This window comes from Felis catus, chromosome F2 (assembly GCF_018350175.1).
Source record: "Felis catus isolate Fca126 chromosome F2, F.catus_Fca126_mat1.0, whole genome shotgun sequence".
In the NCBI taxonomy this organism is placed as follows: Eukaryota; Metazoa; Chordata; class Mammalia; order Carnivora; family Felidae; genus Felis; species Felis catus.
The window spans coordinates 70,183,732-70,197,589 of NC_058385.1; the positions used below are offsets into that span (position 1 = coordinate 70,183,732).

General features: G+C 53.6%; 1 protein-coding gene and 1 long non-coding RNA gene across 6 annotated transcripts in view; one reads left to right on the forward strand and one right to left on the reverse strand.

Moving 5' to 3' along the window:
* The window catches only part of LOC102900020, a 369,137-nt gene that overhangs the window by 60,582 nt on the left and 294,697 nt on the right, over positions 1-13,858 (forward strand). For 4 of the 5 annotated variants that reach the window (XR_006592291.1, XR_006592287.1, XR_006592288.1 and 1 more), the window contains exon 2: positions 6,896-7,257. The exons of the other annotated variant lie outside the window; for it this stretch is intronic. The gene's annotated coding sequence lies outside the window, so the exon portion shown is untranslated. The remainder of the gene's footprint in view (positions 1-6,895; positions 7,258-13,858) is intronic. 5 annotated transcript variants of the gene reach the window in all.
* Positions 1,974-10,417, reverse strand: LOC109496215. The gene is made up of 3 exons (XR_002152181.3): positions 9,863-10,417; positions 8,519-8,670; positions 1,974-2,262 (listed from the first exon to the last, which is right to left on the reverse strand). It is a non-coding gene; the product is annotated as an uncharacterized LOC109496215 (long non-coding RNA).

The window sequence follows — 13,858 nt, forward strand, 5'->3', positions numbered from 1 at the left end:
CACTTCCCGCTGGAAAAATAGTGAGGACTGGCATTCCCTGACCAACCGGTCACTGGAGTGGGCCTTTCTGTTCAGAGTCTGGCTGTGGATGTTGTCAGTGCCTGGGGAATCTCTGTGCGTTGACCTTTCCAACAACTAGCTCCCGCTTCCCCATCTCTGTCTTCTGGAACCTTCTTATCCTGTCACCTTGCCCCCAGGCTTTCCTACCACATAACCCTTCTGTGGCAGGACAGCCTAGTGGTTAAACAGAAAGGCTCTGGAGGCAGACTGCGTGGGCTCATATCTCAGTCCCCTTTCTGCCTACCTGTCCTCATTGGAAAATGGGTTCACAAGGCACAGCATTGTTGAGGTGACAAGACTTACTGCAGCCAGTGCCCTCGAACAAGCATTCGGGAGATGTGGTTCTCACCTGCTCTGCCAGGCCTCTGGTCATGCTGCCTTCTGCTGACTGTGCCCCGTGCCCGCCGAGTTTAGAAGCTACTCCTCTCCCAGGCGCTGTGTGTCCAGCCCACCTTCGTACTTGAGATTGCTTCTTATCCAGCACCCCGCAGGGTCCTCGCTGGGCAACCCTGGGCCAGTCACTCTATCTCTCTGGGCCTCATTTCTCAGCTGTTCAGTGAGGGAATTGGACCCGATTATTCCAAGGTTTCTTATGCTCTGATATGCAACGGGCTCTCACATTCAGTATGCCCCAGCCTCTCTTTCTCTGCCCTGGCTCCTGCCACCCCACCATCACAACCTGGACACCACCCAGTGTGTTCAATTATGGACACGTACAGTCTCCACATCTCTGGATCTCTTGGGATAGCCTGGAAGCTCCCTGAAGGCAGGGATCCTATCTTCCTTGACTGACATGATTTCCAGCATTATTGCAGCCAACACTTATTTTTTTTTAAATGTTTATTTATTTTTGAGAGAGACAGAGATAGAATGCGAGTGGGTTAGGGGCAGAGAGAGGGGGACACACAGAATCCGAAGCAGGCTCCAGGCTCCGAGCTGTCAGCACAGAGCCCGACGTGAGGCTCAAACTCACAAGCTGTGAGATCATGACCTGAGCTGAAGTCGGAGGCTCAACCGACTGAGCCACCCAGGCGCCCCCTCATTTTTTTTTTAATGTTTTTATTTATTTTTTGAGAGAGAGAGAGAGAGCGAGCAAGAGACTGAACATAAGTGAGGGAGGGGCAGAGAGAGAGAGGGAGACCCAGAATCCGAGGCAGGATCCAGGCTCCGAGCTGTCAGCACAGAGCCCAGGTAGGGCTCAAACTCATGAAACACAAGATTATGACCTGAGCCGAAGTCCGACGCTTAACCGACTGAGCCACCCAGGTCCCCTTGCAGCCAACACTTATTAAGCACATGTCGAGTTCCCAAGTGCTGTTCGGGACTTCTGGAGCCTGGCCGAACCCGAATGCCAGTATTTTTAAGACTGGCTCTAATCAGTGTCCGTTAGAGCTGTGAGCGGGGCTCCGTTACAAATGCGTGACGGTCCGTGGCTGTGGAAGGGCGCGTTCTGTGTGGGCTCCCTTGCCCCTCCTGTGTGAGCCCAGGGTGTCTGGCACAGGACCATCAGACTGTTACGAATGTTAGTGAATGGGGCCGGGTTCGCTTCGCATCTCTCAAGCCTAACTGGTGAGAAGAGCAGCCACATGCTGGTGCATCGGCTGTTGAGGGTGAAGCTGATGCTCCGTGTGACTTGTGAACCCGTGTGGGCAGCTGTGTGTGCTGAGTACCTTATATACAGTCTCTCATCCACGTATGAACCCCAGAGGACACGCATTTCGATACTTTATTTTTATTAGACAAGGAAACACTTAAAAGTTTTTTAAATGTTTATTTATTTTTGAGAAAGAGAGAGAGAGAGAGAGAGAGAGAGAGAGAGAGAGATACAGAATGCAAGCCAGGGAGTGGCAGAGAGAGAGGAAGAAAGAATCTGAAGCAGGCTGCAGGCTCTGAGCTGTCAGCACAGAGCCCAATGCGGGGCTTGAACCCACCAACCGTGAGATCATGACCCGAGCCGAAGTCGGATGTGTAACCGACTGAGCCACCCAGGTGCCCCGACAAGGAAACTTCTAAAGAACTTAAGGGGTGTGCCCACGGCTAGTGACTGAGCGCAGCATTGCGATTCATACCCCCGAAGCCCGCCTCATCGCCCCCATCCTCTGAGTGATGAATCCGGTGTGTGCAGGGGGGGAGCGTGTGCCGGAAGGCGTGGGGATTCCAAAGCAGCCGATCCGCGTCTTCCCAGCACACGGGGAGGAGAAACTGAAATGAAGCAAAAACAGAGACTGTCAGCGAGAGGACGGCGGCCGCTTTCCCCGGGAACAAATCTCCTTGATTTATCTCTCCAGGTTGGACAGGCCCCAGTTCTCGGGGATCACAGAGACATAATGTGAACACGGCCAGAGAAATTGCTGCCTCTCCCTTCGTCAGTAAAAGAGAAAGGAGACACCTCTTCTGTGGCACCCGCGTTGAGGAAATCCTGCCTCCCGCGCCTAGGACAGATGCTGGGGCGTGCCCAGAGTGGGGGAACCTTCCCGCCTGGACCCTCCCAGCTGAGAACCCCTCTGTTACTGCTCTGGCCAGAGCCGTGCCCGAGGCTGGCTTCCAGAGGCGCCAGAGTCAACATCTGCTGACTCTTGCGTGACAAGACCACTCACTGTTGCAGAGAGAAGAGAGAGGACAGAGAGAGAAAGCACACCCTCAGAGTCCGGGGGCCCAGCCACAGAAAGGGGACGGCACGCGGCCAGGCACACCACGGACACGTCCCCTGGCTCCCACCATGCTTCTCTCGCATGCGGGTGCCAGGGACCACTTGACCTGCGCACTTGATCTGTGCCCTGTACCCCCGCTCACCATTCTGAGCCAACCCAGGGCACCTGGACTCTTGCAGCTACCGGAGCATCCTCCCGTGGATCCCGTATTTAAGGGCTGCTGGTTACGAAGGTTCCCCCCCAGCCCCGCTGTTGTGTAGGAAATAGAGGCAGCCTGTTTCTAGTTTTTCTTCAGAATGCCCACTGCAGGGGGCCAGCTGGTGGAACTAGGGAGGGTCAAGAAGCAAATGACACGTGTGGGCCGGGAGGCACAGGGGGAGACTCTGCCAAGAGAATGGGGCTGGGAGCTGTATTTTCTTGTGGGGCAATTCCAGGCCGGATTCTGAATTCTGTGTCACCAGGCCGGAAGTCGGTTATTTGCCAAGTGCTCCCCTCGGTACCCTCAGGGGCAGGGGCAGCTGGAAGCAGCAGGCCGTGAACGTGTGGAGGGGCAGGGAAGGCCGGCAGGTGCCGGGTCCCAGGCCTGGAGGGCCGTTCCCAAGCCGGAGGCCTGCCAACAGTGTACTTTCTCAGGAGACATTAAAGAAAAGTTACCAGCATTTTGTTGGGCCTCGACAGGCATTAGAAAGTCCATCTATCGTGATTCCCCGGGCGGCCTGGCCGGTGTTCGCACACCGCACGTGGGTGTGCAGCCGGCACCTGGGTGAATGCAAGGCCACCCGCGTTTCTGGAGCCAGTCCTGACGCCTTCCGGTCACTAACTGTCCCTTCCCCCTCACTCAGGATCACCTTGTCCTGACTTCTCACAGCATAGATTACTTTAACCTGCTTATGTGTTTAACATAAGTAACACCGTAGGGCTCTCCCTGGTGTCTGGCTTCTTTCACTCAGACTTATGTTTGTGGCTGGTTCTTGTTGCTCTGTAACAATGTAACAGTGTAGCGTTCCTCTGTGTGTGTGTGTGTGTGTGTGTGTGTGTGTGTGTGTTTAATTTTTTTTTTAATGTTTATTTATTTTTGAGAGAGAGCGAGTGAGAGAGACAGAGTGTGAGCGGGGAGGGGCAGAGACAGAGGGAGACACAGAATCTGAAGCAGCCTCCAGGCTCTGAGCTGTCAACGCAGAGCCCGATGCGGGGCTCAGTCTTATGAACCATGAGATCATGACCTGAGCTGAATCCAAGAGATGGACATTTGATGGACTGAACCACCCAGGCGCCCCACGACATTTTTCAGTGACGGGTACACATTTCTGTGAGTCTGTAAATGGGTGTGGAACTGCTGGGTCACAGGGCACATACACGCTCAGGTTTAGTGGATAATGCCAAACCAGTTTCCCAGATCGTCTGTCCACCAGCTTGCGTGAGAATTCCAGTGGCCCAGGGGAAACCAGTCCTGGGTATTGACCGTCTTTTTTATTTTGGCCAATCAGTTACAGCAGAAGCAAATGCCTTGCAAAAAAATCACATAGCGGAGCAAGCGGAAATGCTCCCCAAGAGGGAGACGTTACTGTTGGGTGACATGACAGGTCGCGCTGTGCCGTGCTGCGGGTTCTTGCCGGTGAAGCCCATGGCGGGGCTGGGCCACCTCCTCCGGGAGGGTCCACTGCTTGGCTGCAGTGGCACCCAGCAGACCGTGTAATAATTCTTCCCCAGGTGACAGAGCTTTAATGTACCTGTCCCCAACCAAACACACGTGGCTTCAGCCTTGCCTGTGGGCCTCTGTAAATATTTAACAGACCGTGTCCCTCCTTCTCTCCCCTGCCATTGACAGGGGCTGGTACCACAAGTCATTGCCCCCTCCTGCTGGACCCACAGGACCCCGGCCCTGACACTGCAGTGCCCCGCCTCTCCTGGGTGCTTCCTGGGGCCGGAGCTGAGCCTGGGGAGACCCAGGACAGGCTGCGTTTGACTCGCAGGAGGCCTCATCCATTTGTAGAATAAAATAATGGCTAATTGAACACTTAATATGTGCCCAGCAGTGTGCTAAGTACTTTATGGTGATTCTTTCTTTCTTTTTTAAAGTCTATTTATTTATTTTGAGAGGGAGAGAGAGAGAGAGAGGGAGAGAAGAAGTGGGGGAGGGGCAGAGAGAGAGCGGGGGACAGAGGATCCGAAGGGGACTCTGTGCTGACAGCAGAGATGTGTAATTCACCCCATTCTACAGATGAGGAAACTAAGGGTTAAAACCATTTTCCCCAAGTAACATAGCTAGTAAGTTTATTAGTTTGACTTCAGACGTTAATATTTTAACCACTATCCTGTATTTCTCTCTTAGAGTCTAATATTTAGATACTCAAACTTCCTTTTGAGCCCATCTTTCTCTTGGGCCTAAAAGCTATGTCAGGTGGGTTTAAATGGGACAAGGGGAGCTCACCCTGTGATCCCTGGTCACTGAAGAATGCTTAAAACAGAGGACGGATCCCTGTTGGCATGGTTGCTGTGAATCATAGTCCCCCCAAAGATGTTCATGCCGTAGTCCCTAGGACCTTACATGTCAAGAGAGACTTTGTAGACACGATTCAAGTGCAGGGCCATGGGCTGGACGATTATCTTGGGTCATCTGGGTGGGCCCCGTGTAACCACAGGGCTCCTTGAAAGTGGAAGAGGGAGGCTGAAGGGTCAGCGAAGGGGGTATACTGGTGGGAGCAGCGTCAGAAAGATGCTATGTTGCTGTATTTGGAGATGGAAGAAGGGAGCCCTGAGCTGAGGCATCCGAGAGCCACCTCTGGAAGCTGGAGAAAGCCAAGGAGAAAGGTTTTTCTTAGAGCCTCCACAAGAAAGAGCCCTGCCAGCACCTTGGTTTTAGCTTGGTGACACCCGGGTCAGACTTTTGACTTCCAAAACCGTGAGATAACAAATTTGTGTTGTTTTATGCCACCAAGTGTTTGAGCATTTGTTGCCGCAGGAACAAAACAGTTGCTGTTAATGACCATTGCTGTGATGGTCACGCTCTTGGGCTTTGGTGCCAGATGCCTGATTTCAAATCTCTGTTGTATGATTTTCTAGCTGTGTGACCTCGGGCAAGTTGTTTAACCTGTCTGGGCCTCAGGTTTCTCATCTCTCAAACTGGATAAGAATAGCCTCTTACAGATAAAGTTGCCATCGGGGTTAAATGAGGGTCCTACGCGCGTGAAACGCCTGATAGTAAGTTTGAGGTACAGTCACTGCAGGTAGGCGTCCTCACTTGTAACACAGAGCAGCGGATCCAGGCACACAATTGGGAGACAGACTCGCCTGATTCAGGCTCCACTCTTACTGGTTTGGAGCTGGGTAGTTGTGTGTGGCTCCATTTCCTCATCTGGAAAATGGAGGCAGGAGTCCCAGAGTGGCCCGGGGTTGGGGGGGGGGTGTCGTATCAGATGGTGGGCCAGAACCTAGCGCGGTGAGGGATAGGCACTCCTGTAAAGGGCAGTCACTCTTGTCTTTGGCTGGGTGGTGACGGTCCAGCCTGCAGCCCTGTGCGTCATGGGTCCACTGGAATAATTTCAGTCCCTGTGCGGGGGAGGCAGGAGTATCCCCACAGAGCTAGAACAGTACTGGGTACCTAGCAGGTGTTCAGTAATTGCTGCATATGTGAATAACGAAAGGGAACGGCCCCGGGCCCTGCCCTGAAGAAGCTCACTGTGCAGGATGAGGCCTGGAGAGATGCCAGAGCTTTGTGGTTGTCTTTAAAAAGAAACCAAACAAAGAACTACTTCCTACCAGCTGACCCCAAACCCCCTCTGCTCACTGCCGGGACCTCTCAGCCCTGCAGGGGAGCTCAGGACTGTATGCCAGGTCTGGCCCAACTATTAACTCTCTAAGCTAGCCGCCTACCCCTTCTCGGATGTTTTCTCCTCATCTTTATAATAGATGTGCCCTCTGCCCTCTCAGGGTAGTTCTGGGGAGCCCCAAGCAGTAGAAGGTTCTGGATCTGAGAGGTCTTTGGTGCCTGTGTGCGGTGACCCTCCCCTGAGGCAGGCCCCGGGTCTCCTGCCTCCCCTCTGTTTGGGTGTCAGAGCTCCGGGGCGTTATTCTTGGTGAGTTCCCCTCTAAGTGTATTAGGGTCGAATACAAGGAAGAGTAACACGACTACTGCTCTGGGTCCTGATTCGAACAAGATTGATTTTTCTTCTTCTCATCCCCAGCCCTGATCTTTGGACCAGAAAGGAATTAAAAAGATGCCCCTCACGATGGCCGTGCCTGTCGGTTACATGGAGCTCCATTCAAGGATTTTCGGAGCCTTTTGGATTTACAGTGATATTCAGCTGCCTGGGGAATAAAGTTGGTGGAAGCTTTCTCTGGAGTTACGTACACCCGACACCTGTCTGGATGCTACTGGCGGTTTTAAGGAAGGCCCTGGCTGAGTGCCTGGCGGATCCCTGCAGCCTGGATGCCCATGGGAGACGGAGGACCGCGGCTTCCTGTGAGGGCTGACGACTCTGTCCTTCTCTCCTCACGGATGCCTGGTTGGGTCTCTGCCAGCCCCGCCGGGGGCTCCCTGTGACACGTAAGGCCTGTCTCCTCCTTGTGCACACGCCCTCTGCATGTTCTGTCAGGTGTCCACCTGGGCTTTAGGGGACACTGGCCTGGCTGGTGGGAGAGGGGTCGCCGTGATGGAGCCAGCCCTCAAGGGGAGCTGGCGTTGAATGAGCTCATTCTGTGCGTCTGCCTGGGTGCTGGGTGCCTGGGGGAGACGGACGGAAATGGGAAGGAGCTTCCCAGGAGCCTCCACCGTTCCCTGTTGATGTCCTGGTTTGTGTGCCCGTCTCCGTCCACCAGACCACAAGGGCCTCGAAGGCGGAGGCCTCTTCCTTCTGAAGTGTGTTTTGAACACCCACCACGGTGCCTGGCACGTAGCGTCTCTGGCTGCAGAAAGGGCATCAGGGCGCGACCGTTAGTGAATTAAGGTGTTGAGAGTGAGTAGGGACGAGGGCACGCCTCTGTGCTCAGCACGAGAGGCGCATCGTTGGATGCTTGCAGGGTGCGTGTGGAGCCAGGAGGCCTGGGTTTGAGTCTCTGACCCACCCCTGCTGTGTGCCTTGGGCCGAGTGGCCGCTGCCTGCCTCTCCCTTCTCTGTTCAGTGGCGGTGACGTGTGCCCTTGCTCTTGCCGGGGTCGTGTTGAGGGTCACAAAATAGACGCTCGTGCTGACACCCAGCATGGGGCCCGACACGCGGGAAAGGCTCAGCACATGGTAGGGTCACCATTGGCTGGGGGAGGGCTCCTGCAGAGGGTCGGCCGTTGTTTGGGCCGTGAACCAGAGCCAGGTGGCCCGTGCTGGGCTTCACGCCGGGTACCGCGGTTTGGCGCAGGCAGTTGGTCGAAGGTCGCTGTCGCCAGAGCCCGTGGGGAGGTCTGGCGGGCCAGGGAAGGGAGCCTCGCGTCCGTGTGAGGGAGGGGGTGCCAGGCTGGACATGGCATTGAAGGTCTGTGGGGGTTCTGCAGGAGACAGGCTGGCCCCCTGTGACATTGGTGACCCTGAGGGATGTGGCCTTAGCGTCAGGCCGCCCGCGGGAGAACAGCGGCTCAAACAGCCAGTGCCCCGAGTACAGGTCACCCGGGGCCACCTGGCACTTGGTTGCCAAGACCGCACTGAGGTGGGACCTGGGCTTTGATTTGGACGGGGTTCCCAGGGCCGCTCGTGCCCCATGGCACTTCTCAGCGAGGCTTTCCCTGACCTCCTCATGGATGGAAATAGTGTCCCTCTGGTTATCCACCCTGCTCTCAGTCGGCGCCCCTAGATGTGTTATAATTTGGTATTCACTTACGCAGGTTCTCTGATCTCTTGTCTTTCTCCCCCGCTGGAAAGCAGTCTCTCTGAGGTCAGGAAGCACGTTTGCCTTACACAGTAGGCATCGCATTTCTGTATCTCACTTGATCAGATCAGAGAGTGACTCTTCGTGGTTTTATTTCAGTTTTCCTGGAAGGGACATACAAAACAAGGGAAGTGCTCTCTTTTTGAGCATCTGCATAACTCCAGCAGCCAACAGTCCCACTAGGTGGGCAATGGTGTTCCCATAGTACAGCTGAGAACGGTGAGTTTCACGGGGACCATGTAGCTCACCCGAGGATCTTTATCTAAGAGAACACTGAGCAGGAAGCCAAGAGCTGCCTGGCGTTTTACACTGAATCATGCCAATTCAGCTGAAGGGTGAAGACTTTTCCTTGGGGGGCCTTTAGAAGGGCGTGTGTGTGTGTGTGTGTGTGTGCGCGCGTGCGCGCGTGTGTACATGTGTGTATGTAGCATTGCCCACTGCAGAATGCTCTTGGGCTCCTCACAACTGGGTGCCCTCTTTGTCCTCCAGGAGAGACAGACTTTCACTGAGACCCTCCCTCCTGTGTGGAGGAACAGGGGCCACGCTGGGTCCCAGGATAAAGCGTGTTTGGGTTGCAGTCTGGCCCCTGGAGGCTCACGGCCCTCGGGGAGCCTGTGCCCTTGGGTGAGTGGGGCTTTGCAGCCCCGTGGGATGGGTGTCGTGCTGGCAGTACTGTGGCCAAGCAGGGCAGGGAGAGGAATCATGCAGGGAGGGGGCTGGTGGGTCTGGAGAACGGTGAGGGCAGGGGGGTTCGGCCGGGCTTGCACGACTGTCCTGGGGCATGAAGGCCTCAGCTAGAAGAGTGGGTTGGGAAGACTGAGGCACAGCACTGCCCCTCGGCCTCTTGCGCCTCTTCTTGCCGTTTCCCCCGCCTTCCCTCTGTGGCACCTGTGCCCCCACTTATCACATGACCCGCAGCCGCGCTTCTCTTTTTATCCGTTGCTCCCAAGAACAAACCCATCGTGGGGTCTGGCTTATGCCCGCTCCTCCCCGGAGGGCCGGAACGGGCTCTGCACCCGGAGACACGGCATGGTCACGGGGGGAAGTAAGACTCAGCCTGGCTCCTCCTTTCTGGCGGCCGAGTCCCGGCCCCCCACCTGCAGGGTCGTACCCTGTGGACGCTGACATGGAAGTGATCGCCATGTATTGAGCCACGCCGTGTGCAGGGCACGTGGCAGATAACTCTTCCGTTCCAACCCCTGAGGGACCTGCGGGGTAAACACCACTTACTGTGGGATGACAGGTGTAAACCAGGCTGGTCCTGGGCACGCCTGGCCCAGTGGCCGCTGGACTTACCGGTTAGATGGTGAACCGTGCTACTGGCTTGCTCTTGGTCCTCGTACAGGCCCCTGTGCTGGTGTTGCTGGTCGTGCTGGGCCTGGTGCTGGTACTGGGCCTGCTGGTCCTGGTCCCGGTCCTGGTGCTGGCCCTGGTCCTGTTGCAGCTGGCGCTGCTCTTGGTATTTCCTGTGTCCAAGGCGGCCCCTCCAGTCCCCCCTTCGCCGCCCCGTGTGCAGTTTGCATTTCTGCTTCTAGCACGTGGGCTTGGCCTCATCTCCTTATCTCACAAGTCCATCTTCAGCTTCTTGGAAGAGCCCGTGTCTCTTTGAACCCTGGTACCCCAGACCGCCGCGAGAGCAGGCCTGACCCTCTCCTTATTTATTTATTTTTCCTGGGCCGCTGTGGTGACTCACAACACACACACTCATCCCGGGGCCCAGGGATGCGGTGCTGCCCTCCCGCTTACACGGATGCTCCAAGCCAGCATTCCTAGAGATGGCTTTTTGGCCTGGACTTGTTCCCCAGCAGGGGTGCCTGGGTCCCCTGGAGTATACACGGGCTCAGCTGAGGGAGAGGCTGTGACTCATTCTCCAGGCTGAGCCCGGACACCAGGCTTCTCGATGAACAGCCGCGAGATTGCTTAATGGCGGGTGTTTTTTAGCTCTTGGAATGTGCCTGGTTAATCTTCCAATCTGGCGAGGTGGGTGCGGTGCCCCTTCTTATACATGAAGAAACTGGGCTGCAGACAAATCCAGAAAGCTTCTGAACTTCTCTCTGGAGAGAAGCAGAGAAGCTGGTACCTGCACTCCAATCTGCCTGCCTTCAGCCTCCCTTCTCCTGCGGGGCCAGTGGCTCTCAGGCTGCGGTGAGGTGTGCAAGAGGGCTGCAGGTTACCTACTGAGGGGCAGGCTGACTTAAAAAACACGGTGTTACACTTACCTTATCTTGACTTAGAAAAAGATCACACTTGACTCATGAGGCCTGTTATTTCGCAGTGCTGTTGCTTAGGACACGGATATTTGACTTTAAAAGCCATTTTTGCAAAGAATATTGCAGTAACACAAGTAAACGTAGCCTTCTTGAAGAGGGCAGCATTTGGAATGCGGTCCTCATTTCCGTCTGTGCTGCTCCCGCTGCGTGGCTCTGGCCACATCACTGGGGACAGCATCTCTCTGCCTGTGGCCTGAGTAGTTCTGTGCTCCGCTTCACATCAGCTGTGCTGGTGAGTTCAGTGGGATCCTCCCGAGATCCAGAAGGTTCGTGATGAAGGGACTGCACAGCTCAGTCTGAAGCTAGATGGAAAACAAGAAGAATCTCAGCACCAGAGCGCTATATAAAATCCCATAATTCTGCTCGAATTGACCGTGGCCATTGCTCTCGGCACTGCAGACGCCTCGTATTTATCGAGCACCCAAAGTCTTCAGGTCAACTCCTGTGTTACTGTCTGGGGTTGAATTAGGAAATAGTAAATGTTCCCCCTATGAAATCAATTGATGACTCATTCACTCATTTTTTCATTCATTTCCCCTCAATAAACAGGGGATAATATTACCTATCCCATGGGTTCATTGTGAGAATTACATAAGAGAACATATTGAAGGGCTTAATTCAGTGCCTGACATATAATAAGTACTCTGGGAATACCAGCTATTTTTAAATAAAATGTTGAAATGGAATTAGAAGATCAAAACCCGTAGGCATATAGAAATAAAGAACATTGAGGATGAGTTACTAAAATGTGACATTAAATTCCTCTCTGACTTCCTAGTCAGCACAACACAGTGGAGAGGTTATGTTTGTCTCGGTCAAGGATTGGCAGACTTTTCTGTCGAGGACGAGGTAGTAAATATTTTTGGCTTTACGGGACACACAGTTCTGTCACCACTAGTCAGTTCTGCCTCTGTATCCGGAAGGCAAGCATAGCCAGTATGTAAATGAGTAGGCATGGACATATTCCAGTAAAACTTTATCAGAATTGGCAGTTAGTCAATAGGCTGTATGTTGCCCCTGGGTGTGAATGAGGGAAACCTTGGGGTGCCTGGATGGCTCAGTCAGGTAAGCATCTGACTTCGGCTCAGGTCATGATCTTGCCACTCGTGGGTTCAAGCCCTGCATCAGGCACTTTGGTGACTGCTCAGAGCCTGGAGCCTGCTTCAAATTCTGTGTCTCCTTCTCTCTCTCTGCCCCTCCCCTGCTCACACTGTCTCTTGTCTCTCTTTCAAAAATAAACATACATTAAAAAAAAAAATTAAGTGAGGGAAACCTGCTTATCACTGAGTGAAAGAAACTTCTGGATCATAAACTTTAAAAAAAATGTGTTACAAGTGTGGTCCTTTTTTTAAAAAGATTTTATTTACTTATTTACTTATTTATTTACTGACTTATTTTTGAGACAGAGAGAGACAGAACGTGAATGGGGGAGGGTCAGAGAGAGAGGGAGACACAGAATCCAAAGCAGGCTCCAGGCTCCGAGCTGTCAGCACCGAGCCCGCCGCGGGGCTCGAACCCACAAACCGCGAGATCATGACCTGAGCCGAAGTCGGAAGCTCAACCAACTGAGCCACCCAGGCGCCCCTAAGGTTTTATTTTTAAGTAATCTCTACACCCCATGTGCAGCTTGAACTTACAACCCTGGGATCAAGCGTTACACGCTTCGCTTGACTGAGCCAGCCAGGCACCCCAAGATGTGGTCTTTGTCTGAGGCTTGTTAAACGGTATATAGACAGTGCTTTCTTTAGGGTTTTATGGAAAATATAGAAGACCTTTACGTTGCTAGTTCTTTTACCACGTATCTAACAAACATTTATTGAGGTCTTAACTGTGTCTCAGCCCATAATGGAACCAAAAGGCACGTGCATTTTGGCAAGGGGTGCTGCATTAGCAAGGGATCATCTCAGTGATGATGTAGGGAAGTCAGCTTAGAGTGTTTTCAATGTTGGACGCACTGTCCAATCCCTGAATGACACACAGGCCTTAGTGTTAATTCGAGTGGCAGGTGTCAAAATCCTGCCACACAGGGTGGGTAGGAGTGTCCTCTGAAATCCTTGCCCCCCCTTGAGTGATAGCTGCAGTTATGCGAAGGATGTGGTCTTTGGAGCAGAGCACAACCAGGTTTTGAAGCTTTGCTGTTTCACAGCCGTGTGACCTTGCTCTAGTTCCTAAACCTCTCTGAGCCTCTCTTTCCTTATCTGCAAAGTTGGGACCTTGACACTGCTGAATCTTTGGTTCTTACCTCCGTGTAGTCAGCTAGTATTTACTGTCTAAATGTTAGTTCCTCCCCGTGGGGGCCTGAGGGCCTCACCTCTCCCTTATCCCAGGAAGCCGGGTGGATGTGAGGATTATAGCCTGCTTGTCCCAGGTGAGTGTTCAGGGTAAGAAGGCTTGAGAAAACACTGGCCTGAGGAATTCCGAAGTTAATGAAGGGAACAGATTCCAGAAGGGTCTCGGCCTGACCTCCCACCCTTTTTCCAACCCCCTGTTCTCCCTGAGCGAGTTTGGAGGAAATCAAAGCATTAGAGCAGCTGCATAAAACAGCTCTCACGCAGTGGGGCAGGACTGTGGCCTTGGCCACTGGAAGTCTGGGCCAGAGTGGGTGACTTTGAGTCTCTTCCCTACAGTGCCTGGTTAACCCAGGCAGGGCATTGGGAGCAACCAGGGTGGGCAAGGCAGGCCATCATGGGAGAAGGGGGCATATTTGAAAAAGCTGGAGGATAATTTTCAGCCATCCAAAGGTGGGAGGGACTACGGGGCTGTGTGAGAAATTTGAAAGAAGACCCAGGTGCCTTTAAAGAAAAAAAAGGAAACTTTTTCCATTATTCTGACTTTAGGACCCAAGAGGTGTATTCAGTAAGGACTAGTGGGGTAGGATAAAGACGACAGGCTTTTGTTGACTGATAACAGTTTCCAGATGCATTCTCTGTTTCCGGCTAATGGAAACTTCGGGGAAAAGGCTTCGGGGCCCAGAGCTAGGCAGTGAAGTGCCATTGTGCTGCTGGAGGCCAGAGCTGGGCAG